Genomic DNA, 15,773 nt, shown 5'->3' with positions numbered 1-15,773 from the left:
CAACATCAATATCTTTACATCTTTAAAGGGGTTGCTCAACTTTAAATGAACATTAAGTATGATGTAAAGCAGTGCTGTGTAACTTCTGTGGTGTCGAGGGCCGGAATTTTTTGGTCTACATGGTGGAGGGCTGATAATGGAAGCCAGTGTTGACCACTCCCTGTTTTTAAAGGATAATTCAACCCTTAACTTAAAAAACCCTACCTCCTACCCTACGTAGGCCAACCCTCCTCCCCCAGCCTAGCTGCTACCCTGGAGAAATTTAAGATGCATGCGCCAGTTGTAGCAAACCGGGAATTGCTCCAAACCCCATGGAGTTGTGGTACCCAGCATTCCGTGCAATAGCCCCTCCTACAACGTGCTCCCTGTAATTGCTTTTCCACCTGAGAGTTGGCTGCACTGTGGCGCTGCCTTACCAGCAGAGAGATCCTTCTTCCCTTCTAAGGAACTCTAATGTGTGACTTTCGAACCTGCCAGGGAGTGGAGTGAAGATGGATCCACCTGGAAGTATCGCACTTGACAGGTGCAGCGTCGAGTCTGTACCCCTCCCCTCTGAGTGAAACCCCATACCTCCTGCCCAATGATACACACACACAACACTGGTTGGAAAGAGATGGCCGCAGTTGTTATTTAACAAAATTAATACCATACTTAACATGTATAACATATTTAACTTAACAAGCAGTTTGTATAACAAAACCATTTTACCCCACCTTTATATCATCCCCCCCCGGGACAAAAGGGCGGGGGGGTGTGGGTGCTGAGCCTCAACTGGTAAGCTTGGGTTCCTCCTCCATTTTCCCGGGGCCCTAAACCAGGGCTACATCCCATGGGAACCACAGGCCTACCAGGCTACATACCATTGCTGCAAAATACCCCATTTTAACTCCCCCTGGGGGTCCTCTGTAAAGGGTACCCTCCGCCAACTTGCGACAGTAACCGCCATGCTACAGGGAGGGGGGGCGGGATGCTGCGTCCTGCTGCTTCCACGTCCCGGCGCCGACTGATGAGTATCCTGTAACTCTGCCTCCTCTGCCGAACCCGGGAACAAATTGGCTAATCCTAGCGCACCACAGCAAAAGGGGGCGGGGAGTGGCTCTCTCCTTAGCCCTGTCAGGCCCTGCTTCCCTAACCAGCTCATTGGGTTCCAGCCTGTTACTCTTCACTGTCACCCCCTCCCTCTTTCTCTATCAGAGATAGGGATGTGTGCCTGCTCCGACTCAGTAGCTCTGGACTTGTGCAAAGCCCTGTCTGATACCCCCTGGCCAGCCAAGCCAGCACCTGTCTCCCTGTGAATTCTCATTTGCGCCCATCACTGCCTTCTTCTGCCGACTGACCTGCACCTTGCCCTCGCTCTCCACTGAAGATGGGGCATCTGTCGGAAAGTTACGGGTAAATCATGATGTGCATGTGTGTAACTGAGCAGGTGAATGACACATGGCAGGGGGCATGGGGGGTTCTTTCTCTGGCCACATCACAGCAGGTTAGACACTGTTTGGGGCACCACATTGGCTCCCAGCCTGTGTATATTAGCAAGGACTATACACTTATACTCTCAATACAATGTCAGGAGATCTGTGTGTCTGTCCATATATTATCTGGCGTGCCTCCGTCTGTCATACAGCTGCTGTGACTTCATGCACAGTACAACTACATGTAAGTACAAACGTTCTTGGCATGTGCACAAATATTGTATAGTGGGTTTGTATTTTCATTTAATGAGCACAGTTGATTATACTGGGACGCTACACTCCAATAACCTAGGGTGAAAGCCAAATCTCATATTTGTTGTCCTGTTGTTTTCATGCTGCCTGTTGCCATTTGGGAGATAATAAAATATTTGGTCAATTTACCATATGTATATGTTATCGGCATCAATGAGTCGATTGTTTTGACTAGCAAATGACACGCTTACTGGGCAGATTGCTGCCTCAGAAAGACTCAATAAATTGCATTGGATCTCTGACAGTCTGTGGTTATGGGCATTTTCTACTCTAGGGAATCATTTAACTCATGAAGCCTAATATTCCTGGGGCCCCTTGGCGCTGTAAACAGATTTAAAACACTGTTTCCTGGTTGCTATGGTAATTAACCCCCTAGCAACCAGATTACAGTTTAAATTTTTATCTTTAGAATAAAAAAGTGTAAATAATTGAAAAAGTTTTAAATGAACTCTTATGAACTGATCATTGTTTTGCTTGACCTCCTTCCTGTAATAAAGGCAAGTAGCAGTAATGAGCTCTGTTATAAACAACCCCCCCCCCCGTTTCTACACATTTGCTTTAGTCTCAGGTTTATTGATAAGAAGCAGTTCATTCATGGAGTTTAATCACAGGCTAGGAACTGAACTAACTCCTCCTTCTCCCACAATTAGAAAAAACCAAGATGTGGGATCAAGTGTAAACAAATGTGATTTCCATTTCAATTTTCAGCACTTTGACTCACTACTGGGTACTAACTTGGACACTGTAGGATGCATTGAACTGTATCACATACAGATGCTGAGTTTGAGCTGAAGTTACATATGCAACATCTTGAAAAAAAAACCAAGTTCTATTCAAAACTAGTGATGGGCGAATAAATTCGCCTGGCACAAATTTGCGGCACATTTTGGCGTTAAATTCGCGAATCTCCTGCAAAAATTCCCTGGCATCGATTTCCGTTTTTCACAATTTTTTTTGTGAAATCGTTTGAACTTCACAATTTTTTAGTAAAAACTTTGAATTTGACGATTTCACAAAGTTTGTCTTGACATATTGTTTTTGTGATTGGCAGTAAGGGGAATCTCAAGTTTGAAAAGCACAAATAGCTGGTGAGGCACATGGTGGGAGAACCCCACCATGCATTATACAGTATAACACATTTGTAATGCAGTGGACTGGTTTGCTTTGCTTCTTTTTGCTGCTGGAAGTCTATTTAAAGGGGACGATAGTCTATTTTATTGTAGGTATGAGCATTTAATAAGCTAATTGCACCAAACATCCTCTTAACATATCTGCATATGCCTGTTATTATTTCTATATAATACACAAAAGCCATGAATATCTTGTAAATTATATTTATAAATGGTAACTAGTGATGTCATCAGTTATAAACGATGAGTAGTGATGTCATTTTTGTCACATGACTCTAAAACTTGTATATTATAATACATAAATGTCATGTAACTGCTCGTGACTTATAATATCCTTATATTTTACAATAGGGGATATTTTATTCACTGTATATCCAGGTTTGGGAAGTGTTATCCAGAAACCCCTTATAATTCTGTTATCTGCCTTTTTATGGTGTGTTTCCTATGATAATGGGATTAGTAAACACATTGTGACAAATATTTCCATGAATCTGCATCTATGTGTTCTGCATATTGCCTAATGCAGGGATTTGAAATTCATGAATCACAACTTTAAAATAGATTCTCATGCAGTTCCCGGCTGTCCATCATGATCCTTTATTAGAGTTATTATTTTCGTCAAATATTTGAGTCATTTAAAAGCACCTATTCCTAATTCTGAACAGAATCTTGTATCTTGATCCTATTGAAAAAAAAGGTTCTCCTTGGCATAATCTACAGCTTCAGACAGAGCAATATACTGTATCCTAATCATCCATACAATTGAATCGACAGCACTCAAACAGAAACAGCATTCACTACCCTAAAGCCACAGATGAATTGCTGTGTCTTCATTTTTTTGGCTAGGAAATATCTGAAAAACTAAAATTTTTAGAGGTTTTCGAGGTATTCATATTTTTTAGAGGATTTCCCGTTTGTCCTTTTTTTTATTCAGATCTTTTAATAAATGGCATGACATTTGTAGTTTTAGGGGTCCATTTATTAAAGCTTTCATTCATCTGATCAAGGTTTTTAAGGGGAAAACTCAAATTTTTAGAGATTTATTTATTATACCCCAAAGCTACTAAAAATCCGGATGAAAATACCTGTTGAGGTCTTGTAGTCAATGGTAGCTGTCCCTGAAGTTGTTTCTTGACATCATGATCTGCACTGGAGAATCCAATAAAGTCTGGGTTTTTGTCAGATAATCTGATAAAGTTGAGTTTTTGCAGCAACAATTTGATAAAATTGAGTTTTCAGAGCCTCAATTATACAATACAAATTGACGCCTGATTTTGTTGCAACATATATTCATTCCGAGATTTTTTGAGAAAAATTATTGATAAATGAGTTCAATTTGTGGAAGGGAGTTTGGTTAACTTTGTTTTAATAAAAAATTAGATAAAGTGAAGTTTAGTAAACAACCCCATGGTGTTTCTAAGTTTAGTCTTGGTTTCAAAAACCTCTAAAACTACTAAAATCTGACCATTAATAAATAAGCCTCCCTGATTCTGTCTGGAGGGATGCAAATGCTGCCTGCTGGAACTCACTCATGTGCACCTTGATCAGGCAGTTAGGGGCCGATTCACTAACTTCGAGTGAAGGATTCGAAGTAAAAAAACTTTGAATTTCAAAGTGTTTTTTGGGCTACTTCGACCATCGAATGGGCTACTACGACTACGACTTTGAATCGAACTATTCGAACTAAAAATTGTTCGGCCATTCGATAGTCGAAGTACTGTCTCTTTAAGAAAAAACTTCGACCCCCTAGTTCGCCATCTAAAAGCTACCGAACTCAATTTTAGCCTATGGGGAAGGTCCCCATAGGCTTGGCTAACTTTTTTGATCGAAGGATATTCCTTCGATCGTTGGATTAAAATCCTTCGAATCGTTTGATTCGAAGGATTTTATTGTTCGATCGAAGGAATAATCCTTTGACCGTTCGATCGCACTATTTGCGCTAAAATCCTTCGACTTCGATATTCGAAGTTGAAGGATTTTAATTCCCAGTCGAATATCGAGGGTTAATTAACCCTCGATATTCGACCCTTTGTGAATCGGCCCCTAAGTGTCCACTATCTAGCAGATGCCACCCCTTAAATAAAGAATTTATCAGAAACCCATAGACACGTTTTTAACTATGGAAGCCCTTCCTTCCACGCTGCTTGTGCGCTATACAAACAATCTGCTAGAAGGCAGGAGGGCTTTGCTAGGACAAAAGGTTCAACTTTATACATGTGTTTTTTTATACAGCTCAAACTCACTAATCTTTTTACTGAAAAGCCGGGTCGTAACTCTGCAATAACCAGTTAATATAAATAGTTCCACTAATTAATTTGCTAATAAGTCGGTCCATGGGGGTTCAGTGGAGTTTGCCCTATGTTTACACAATACTAATCTACATGCCCTGGTCAAATTCTATGTGTTGTCATCACTTGGTATGTAACTTGCTAAGTTTATACTAAAGTAACAACTTTTTTGCATAACTACATCTCAACTGCATACGTTTTAGGGGCCCAATGATGTTGCTGGGGGTCCAATTACTAGTTATTCCACTGCTGAAAAGTTCAGGTAGATGACACTCATATAATTCAGTAAACAGATGCCAATATAAAGTAATATAAACGCGTGTTTAAGATAACGCTCTTGTGGGATACAGGTTCTGATGCAGCGAATCTCAGCCATAAAGCATGACACGGCTTCTGTTGTTTGCCAAATAGGAAATAGAATCAGTCACATGAATACCAGGAAATAGAGTGCTCCATGCAAGCATTAAAACAAGGAGATCTGCCAGGTATGAAATTACAAGATGTATTTACTTACTAAATACTTCCCTCTTCTTTATAGATATTTCCTTCTGACAAGGGAATTGCAGCAACCCAGATCAAGCCACAAATATATTCTAAAAATTTGTTCAAAATGTTTTCCAAAATCTGGTTTGATTTTAAAGGCAGTAAAACCCAAAAAATCATATGGCTTAAAAATGCCATATTTGATATACCGGCATACAGTTTCAGCTTGTCAATAGCAGGCAATGATACATGGCTTCAAACTTGTCACAGAGGGTCACCATCTTGGAAAGTGTCTGTGACACTCACATGCTCAGTGGGCTCTGAGCCGCCTATTGAGAAGCTAAGCATAGGGGATGTCGTAAATTATCAAGCAGAAAATGAGGTTAGTCTGTTATAATATGCTGATGCTACAGGGCTGATAATTCAATTCTGATGCTAGTTGCAATGGTTTATGTGCTGCATGTAGTAATTATCTGTAATTAATTACTAATCAGCCTATATTGTCACATTATATTCTATGTGTACTGTATATTGTGAGTATCTAAGCTCAGTAAGTGATAGCAACACAGAGTATGTTCAGTTAAATCAGCAGAAATGAAGATGGGGAGCTACTGGGGCATCTTTGGAGACACAGATCTTCCCTGCTAAAGGGCTGTGCTTAGTCTTGGGCTGGTACAGAAGCACAAAAATAATGTACAACATTTCTATCTAGACTTTTTAGTTAGACTTTAGTTTGCCTTTTAAAACCTAGCTCGCTCCTTTAATGCAGGATTCTGCTGGAGGAGCCACTATTAACTGATGCATTTGGTAAAAAACATGTTTTCCTGTGACAGAATCCTTTTTAAAATCTATGTTCTGTGAGACTACAACTGTATTGTTATTATAATTTCTTATTCTTATCTTTGTTTTCAGGCCTTCTCCAATTGATATCCCAGTCTGTCTTTCAAACCACTGCCCGGCTACTAGGCTAAATTGGTCCCTAGCATCCTTAAAGCTGCTGAAATTCCAGATTGGAGAGTTGCTAAGCAAAAAGCTAAATAATTCCAAAGCAAATAACAAAAAGAAGGACTGATTGCATTTTGTCTCAGAATATCACCATCTACATCATTTTAAAAGTTAATATTAAAGGGTGAACTACCCCTTTAATCAGACGCTTTTAGTGATATTTTATATCACAAATAATTTCCATCACTTTCCAAACAGGTTGAAGTTGTATATCAGTATAGGTTATTGGGGTATCTGCCAAGCTGTGTACAATTCAGTTTTTCCATTCTGCCAGGATAGACAAGATCCTTTATATATGTTTTATGTTGAGACAATACGTGGTTGTGGTGCTTAATTCTGCATACTGTAGGAAGCATTATTTTAAATTCTGACACACCTGCTAATCTTGTATCATCTGTAGGGAAACTTTAATGGCAAACTATGTGCTTTTGATTACATATCATTAGACAAGATTGTGACGTATGATACCGACTGTAAATTCCACTAAGCCAGGACAATTAGTCACATATGTTCATTTTTACTGTATATTGATAAATACTGATAAGGGTGAATTCCTACAGTCATATGCAGTACTTCTATGTATATGCAAGTTATTTAGGATCATGTGTCACAATTGTATTTGAATGCATTTATTTTCAGTTTTGAAATAATCCCCGGCCCTCTGGTAGTGATGATAAGAAGTGAATGGTTTCTGTCAATTGACACAGTGCAGCCCTAATAACTGGCTTAGTGAGAGTTCAAATCTATTTATAATGGTCAGAGAAGGAATTTGGCTCCCCTTCACCAACACCAATGTGGATAAATTAGCTGCCTGCCTTAATCACTATACTGTTAACTGGGAGACTTAAAAACCAAATGAGACTTATTTATGAACCGAGAGTAAAGTGCAAGAACTTCTCAGCAACCTATTTGGGCCTGCCCGTTCTGGAACCCTGGTGGACTGTGCAGGAGTATTTTATGGCATTTTCCTGATTTTCCTATTAAGCCAGTGGAGGCTTCTTGAGTCTGGTATGGTGAATAGTCTTGAAAAGTATTCACTTCAGCCGTTGTCTCCTGTTTCCACCTTCCACCTCATTATGGAAATCTGTAAATAATCCAATGATTATCATTACTATTTATGTCTGGGATCGATAAAAAAGCCTGCCCTGACCCCATCTTCTTTGTGTTCTGGATGTTGCTGCTTGTTAACTATGAGCTGCTACTTATGAGCTTGTCCATGTATGCAGACCATGCTATACATACTTGTGTACAGATACTTTTCCCTCTGGCAGTGCTGGGCATAAAGCTGAGGGTGCTCAATGCAAGCCCCTCCGACACGTGTGCAACTTGTGCACCAAACCAAGTGAGTTTGCACCAAACCTATCAGTGAGACAGCAGCACATTAGATGTGGGGAGATTCAGTATGCCAGACTTACAGAAGAGCCACACTAGGGGATGGTAGGCAGAAGAGCCATCATTGTGCTCTAGGCCTTTTCTGCCTACCTCTAGTTCCAGCCCTGTCTCTTTCATATGCTCTACAGCAGTGATCCCCAACCAATGGCTCATGAGCAGCATATTGCTCACCAACCCCATAGCTGTTGCTCTCAAAGCAGGTGCTTATTTTTCAATTTCAGACTTGGAGATAAGCTTTAGTTGTATAAAATCCATGTGTATTACCAAACAGAGCCTCCTGTAGGCTGCCAATCCACATAGGGCTACCAATGGCCAATTATAGTCCATATTTGGCACCACCAGGGACTTTTTGCATGCTTGTGTTTCTCTCTAGCCTTTTTTATTTTATGTGGCTCATGGATAAACCAGTTTGTTGATCGGTGCTCTAAATCATACGGACGTTTATACTGCGACTCCTGACTAGATTCTTTCAAATTCTTGACCTTTCTTCAGAATGCTTATCACCTCATTTTAATCAAAATCTCATAGAATTTCAGCTACTTTTTCTGCCTCTCATAAAAACAAAGATGGTTCTCAGAGGGATTTTCACTCATTGGATTTCAAAAAATTAAAAAAAAAAATCAAACATTATTTGAATTATAAACAGAAGCCATTTCTAACAGCAATATACACCCAGCATTAATAATCATAACGATAATAATAATGACTTAAAAACTGAATTAAGGTCATAGGACACAGCTCTATTGTCTGCAGCAATAACATTACTATTACTCATCAGTGAGCCCTTGTCTACTTATTACTCAAGGAAAATCACCAGCATAGTGCAACAATGGGCAGGGGGATATTACGCCAAGTGGAACACCAGTGTAAATAAATATTGAACCGTTGGCAAACTGCAAACCAAACTTACAAGGTGGAATTCATTCACATGAAGGCCTTTTCATCTTTTGGACCTCTATAATTATTTTAATATCCCCAAATAGAATGAACTGATCTTTTTCTTTGTATTAAAACACTTGACTGAAAAATATGTACTTAAAATAGTTCCATACACATTCACAATGCACAAGGGCTTCATTATCTCTTCTGAGATAACCCTGCTACTTTCACTGACAGGAGAGTTATTTTATGTTTTCAATTATATCATGTAACAGGTGATAAAATGTATCATTTGTAGCAGAAGGTGTGGATTAATTGTAAATCTGGGGAATTAAAAGAGATTAACATGGGGTGTTTGCTATTTTATGTGCTATGAAGACAGAATGCTTGAGAGGCCAGTCCTGGGTATATCATATATGCAAAAGGCACTGTTAATTTTGAATCAAACAGCAATCTATATGAAAGTGTGTTGAGAGACCACCACAGATTCTGACTCAAAACGCTTTTCCTTGGTATGGCCACTTAGAAGGTTGTGAACTTATACAAGACTGGTTAATAGTCCAGGAAGTATCAAGCTTCTTGATAAGTTAGGCTGAAAAAGCTTAACTCAACCCTTGAGAGAACTCTTTCTTTTAAAAGAGCGGTGGGCGGAAAATAGCATCTAATATCTTTCAGAAGCAGAACATTGTCTTCATGTAATTGTGCAATTGCCACCATTGCCTTTTGGTTTTGCCCTTATAATTCTATCTCAGTCTGCACTACTGAATAAAAATGTGCAAAAGAAGCTGCATGGGGTCTGCAAGATGGGCATTTACTGGAGAAATCCATTTCTAACCTTTTTATTGTATAACTGCAAGATTTCCCATGTTTTCATATTATTCATTTTCTCTCTCAGTAAACTACTAACCTGGGTGTTTTAGCTTGCCCTAATTATTTAGAACTCTGACTTCATCCAACATGTAACAAAGCACTTCATGGACAAATGTTCTGCAAGTGCAGGGAAGTGTTTGAACTCTCTACACTTGGCAACCTAAGGGCCTAACTAAACAAAGGTTATTAATAAAAAAAAGTCTGTGCACTAGCACATATATGAACCAAATCATGTTATCAATGATATTGACAGAGGAGGCATTTTTAAGAATTCTGCCAAGGTCCTGCCTTCACCTGCCACTTTGTGTATACTATTATGGCAGAATAAATGGGGTGGTGGTTGGGTAATAACTAATAAATTAGCAAACACATGGGGAACATGGAGAAGATTCACTGACAAGTGGCCAGTGCAGTGATTCCCAACCAGTGTCAAGTGAGGAACATGTTACTCACCAGTGGATGTTGCTCCCAGTGACCTCAGAGCAGGTGCTTGTTTTTCAATTTCAGGCTTAAAGGCACGTTTTGGTTGCATAAAAACAAGAATGTACTGCCAAACAGAGCTTCCTGTAGGCTGCCAGCCCACATAGGGCACCTACGAGCTTTTTTCAATGCTTGACTGTTGCCTCCTCTGCTCTCTTTTATATTTGAATGTTGCTAGTGAGGGAAGTACCTTTGCGGGCTCTAGTGTGGGGTGCAAACAGGGATGGTCCGTCTGTTTCCTCCCTTCCCTGCGCCCCAATTCCACGATCCATTGCCCGTCTTAGGTTGGCAATGGCGAGTGCCGCCTCATATGCGTACAGGCTTAACACCGCCGCTGCATTTGGCATCATCGATTATTCCCATGAAATTCCAATATTTAAAGAGCGCCACCACTTCAATAACTTGGTTGCCCAACATAGGTCTATTCGCAATAGTTCCTGGGTGCGATCTCTAGTGTTTCTGTCCTTTCTTGACCCTGCCTGACCCTGACCTCAGCCTGTGCTTTGACTATTCTGTTGGATCCTGTCTTGAAAATGTGATATTGATAAACCTGACTTGGCCTGTGACCTCGACGACGCTCCTGCCTCCTGATATTTACTGTGTTTCCTGTTTGTACTGACTCTGCCTGTCCTTTACACCACTCTCCTATTCTCCATTCCCTTTGCACATACTGTTCCCTGTGCCTGCCCAGAACTCTCTCCTTGGTCCTCTCACATTAAGACCTGGTGGCTTCCGAGTAGTGGAGGGCTCCTCCTGAAGTGAAAGGAAGGGGATTCCATAAAAACATATAATATTACCTGCTACACAAAGTCGTGCATTGTTTTTTTTAAATCAGACGCTTATTTGCCATGTTTTTACTAGATTACAAATATGATTTCAGAGATTTTAGGAATGAATACAATTCAGTCAACAATAAATTGTTGCAATTAACAAAACAGAGGACAAATGAGAAAACAAAGAGAAATAAATTAGAATTAACATTAAACAGCTTTGAGGTAAATTAACACTAGCCATTGTTCCTGTCAATGGGAGCAGGATTTATGGAATGAAGGAGAAAAGGAATGACACCTGCTAAGTGCAGAATAGTGAGCAAAGTGCCAAAAAATGGCAGCAATTCACCATGTTTTGTACTTTGCCCCTTGCCCTACACTTTCTACACATTTTTACCCCCAGTGCTCTGGCACTTGCATCTGGGGTTGCAGTAAATGATCCCTTGCATGTTTTTACAAGTCTATATTCCCTCTGCATATAGAGGTTTCCAAACTGTTTTATAGAAAATGGTAGGACATGGTCAACCTTAAGGGTGACTTATGCCAATAAGGGTAATCTAGCCATCCCTTTTTACCACACAGCAGAAGGTAATTACTCAGAAATGTATTATAGCTCTGGCATAATGGAACTTTTGTCTTAGCACCATAGATTATATCTATATATGTTATATGCCATATATAAACAGGGAAAACTCTAGTAAATAGAACACAGAACTACAGACATGTACATGAAGAATTACGACTGTCCTTATGAGCTGGACAGTAACATTTCCACATAAAAATCCAAGTATACCGACAAATCCAATGGACCCATTGGATTTTTCCAGCTATACACAATAGGGAACAGAGAAAAACATGGGTTGCTTTCAAATGTCCTTAACCTGCTAATTGGTTCCAAAATCCATTTGTATATCATTTTGTATAAAAGCTAATTTTAAAATAAGTCACTGTCATTATGTAAACACATTTAACTTTCTATAAACATGGGTAGTGTTCTACCATAAAACAATTTACATTATACAGCACAAAGATAAATAAATAGGAATTTAAGAAAAACAGTTAAATAAATGACCATTCCAAGTAGTTCCAGTTTCCCGAGACCTGCCAGCAGGGCTCCAATACATATCATTAGGTTCCAAGACATCTATTACTGTGCTTCTACAAAACCCCCGGAGTGTTCTTGGCTCTCTCAAATAGTTGCATAATCTTAGTGGTTGGCACACAGCCCTCACGCAGGATTTTAATGATGCCTAAAAAAGAAAAACAAGGTCCATTATGATCACCTCTATGAAGCAGCTACATCTTGAAATATTCCGTCCAGGTGCAAAAGAGCTGCATAAGGTTAGAAAGAATAATTTTGCCCCAACCAAGCTTCAGGAGTTGCTTTGGAATATTTAAATTTGGAAAGACTGACTGAGATCTGATAGGATTTCAGGATGGAATCTCTCTCCGTGTAATACTCACCTTCATTTATTTTGGTGCAATTTACAACTGTGGATCCCACAAGCTCATTGGAGTATCCATCACATAGAACTGCATCCAGCTTATCACTCAGTCGGCTAAGGAAAATACAGAGATTGCACATAAATTGACAGTTCCTCTAGGCAAAAAAAGTCAGAATTGAGCATTTGCGACGTGGCAGTCCTTCTCAGAAATGTTTTCTATTATTAGGGTATTCAGTAGACCACAACAATGCATTATAAGTACACAAATGAAAAAAGGGCTGCTTGGTTGTTGCTAAATTTTTGGTACCTGTGTTTTATAACTTTAACATGGTCGTTGCTACATAATTGTACATATGTTGCCAATATTTGTAATAGTGCAGGTATGGTCTCCGTTATCCGGAAACCCGTTATCCAGAACACTCCAAATTACAGGATGGCCATCTCCCATAGACTTCATTTCAATTAAATAATTCACATTTTTAAAATTGATTTCTTTTTTCTCTGTAATAAAGAAACAGTACCTTGAACTTGATCCAAACAAAGGTATCATTTATTCATTTTAAGCAGACTTAGGGACCCATTTATTAAGCCTCAAATTTATCTTATCAAGGTTTTTAAGGGGAAACTTGAATTTTTCCGTAGACAAATTTTATTTTTAGAGATTTATTATATCCCAAAGTTGCTAAAAATACTTCATCTAAAATCTGTCAAGGTCATGTTGAAGTCAATGGCAGATGTCCCTACAGTTGTTTCTTGACAAGTGGAGTTTTTGGAATGTCAATCGTACAATACGAATTGATGCTCGATTTTGTTGCAACATTTTGTCACTCTGAATTTGTCGAGAAAAATTATTGAAAAATGAGTTCAATTTCATGGGAGGGAGTTTGATCAACTTTGTTTTAAAAAATGAGATTGAATCGAGTTTTAGTTTTTAGTAAATAACCCCCTTAATGTACAGAGTTCAAAATTATGGAAAGATCACTTATCAGGAAAACCACAGCTCCCGAGCATTCTGGATAATAGGTCCAATACCTGATGTAGCTACATTTTGACCTCACTTACGTTATCACCATATTCATGATGGGTGCTATCACTTTCTCCACTTGGATGGCCGACGTGATAGCTAAAGGCCCAGTCATGTCTGTGAGGATGAGCGGTGACTGTGTGGTCTGGGACCCTTATATGATGGAGTCGTTAGTTCCGACTGTTTCATAGGCAGGACCGACACCTGGAACACAATTGAAGAATAATCAGTAAAAGTCCTGTGGCTGTTGAAGTGATGTCCGCTATTAGAAATATATTGATTCCCAATTGCCAAATGAGATATATTAGGGAGATTGCCTACAGAGGTGAAAAGGGAAGACTTACAATTCATCAGAATAAATCCCAGATGTTCATTTGCCAATAAAATTTCCTAAAAACAAATTACTACTGACTGTGTTTATTAATTATTTAGCAATCATTTTGTGTTTTCAATTGGCCTGTTCTTGTTTTTATTGCTTTGATGGACATAATGTTTGATGGTATATGTTGGGTTTAAAATTCACAAACTCAGTTGATTTTTTGTGAAAGTGACCATGTTCAACAGAAAAAAAAAAAGAAATATTCACATACCTAACTTTTTAAGCCATTCTCCTTTCTGTACTATGCAGCTTATGCCTCCAGGGTATACAAGATCCATGAAGTTCCACAGCAAGGGGCTGAACGGGGGATTGATGATCCTCAGCTGGTCAAGGTTGGAAATGCAGATACAATAGGCTTTTCCGATGGACGTTCCTATAAAAGAATCCAACATATATAGAATATTTAGCTTTATACTTCTCCCGGAGAGTGTATGCAGTCATGCAGATGTTTCCTGCACCTTTTATAGTCATGTTAAATTCTGCATTTCAGTATCACCCTGTATAACCTGTATAACCCATTCTTCTCTAATCCCATGATCATTGCTTGTTACCCCTCCATTGACTATTCTTGCAACTATTCTGTAACTCAACCAAAGGAATACTTTCATTATTTATTGATTCTACAACCTAGCTATGGTCTGTTAAAGTCACTTTTAACAGGTCACACATTAAAGGGTTTGTTCAAACTTTCAGTTAATGTTTAATATGGGGTAGTGAGTGATATTCTGAGCCAATTTTCAATTGGTTTTCATAATTTATTATTTATAGTTTTTGAGTGATTACGATTTTTATTCAGCAGCTCTCCAGTTTGCAGTTTCGGAAAACTGGTTGCTAGGGTCCACATTACTCTAGCAAACAAGCATTGATTTGAATAAGAGACTGGAATATAAATAGGAGAAGGCCTGCATAGAAGGATGAGTAATAAAAAGTAGCAATAACAATACATTTGAAGCCTTACAGAGTGTTTGTTTTTTAGATGGGGTCAGTGACCCCCCAATCAAATCGAAAAAGAGTCAGAAAAAGAAGTGAAATTATTAGAAAAAGTAAAGAAAAAAAATAAAGTCCAGTTGAAAAGTTGTGTAGAATTGGCCATTCTATAATATACTAAAACTTAACTAAGGTTGAATCACCCATTTAATATGAGTTAGATAATATGTTCTGATACAGTTAGAGCACACTCTGGCTAGCATGATGCTTAGGGACAGCATTTCTTTCAGTAGGAGAATTGGTGAGAATTATACTCCAGGAGCTTCCTCCAGCTCATCCATCCCTATAATATTTTGTTGCGTGTAGACAAATCACTTACAGTTCATGATGGCTACTTACCTTGATGGAGTAAATCCTGTTGATAGCTTCTGGGTGCTTGCAGGAAGCTGCCAGGCATAGACAGTGTCAGTGGGAATTCCACACACTCCTCCATTATCAAGCATATTAGCAATTGTCCTCAAACTGCTTGTACGGTGGGACTGTGGTAAGATACAAGAGCTTACAACTTCCTTCATTTTTGTGGCTCTTGCTTCTACAAAACACAATACATAAAATCAATATTATCAATCAATACAAATACAAACTACAACAGAACAAAAAAAAATCAGTTCATTAATTCTTCATATCATTTCTGAGAAGCAGCAGTTGTATCAGTTCTTCTTATGGTCCTCTAAATTGTTTATAAACAGTAAATACATCTTCCAACAAAGGAATATGGGCATAAAAGTGCTTAACTACAGAGCTAATTAATACAATGCTGATCTGTAGTTAGTTTGATAGTTTTAATCGCCCATTGCTATCTCCTAGTGCTTGAAATGATTTATTATATGGTAAATGATTCTGACAATTCCCCCTGCCACAATAAACCCTGCATTTGCTTGTTGTATAATAAATATTTTTCATATATACTGTTCTAC

The 15,773-nt window shown here is 38.8% G+C and overlaps 1 long non-coding RNA gene across 1 annotated transcript; it reads right to left on the bottom strand.

The window, feature by feature from the left end:
- Positions 1 to 11,550: 11,550 nt before the first annotated feature.
- LOC121396930 lies at positions 11,551 to 13,565 on the bottom strand. The gene is made up of 3 exons (XR_005963269.1): positions 13,529 to 13,565; positions 12,486 to 12,580; positions 11,551 to 12,271 (listed from the first exon to the last, which is right to left on the bottom strand). It is a non-coding gene; the product is annotated as an uncharacterized LOC121396930 (long non-coding RNA).
- Between the last annotated feature and the right edge of the window lie 2,208 nt (positions 13,566 to 15,773).

This window comes from Xenopus laevis, chromosome 8L, assembly GCF_017654675.1.
Source record: "Xenopus laevis strain J_2021 chromosome 8L, Xenopus_laevis_v10.1, whole genome shotgun sequence".
NCBI classification, from domain to species: domain Eukaryota; kingdom Metazoa; phylum Chordata; class Amphibia; order Anura; family Pipidae; genus Xenopus; species Xenopus laevis.
The sequence above is the reverse complement of the archived record's forward strand: the minus strand, read 5'-3'. Positions and strand labels throughout refer to the sequence as shown.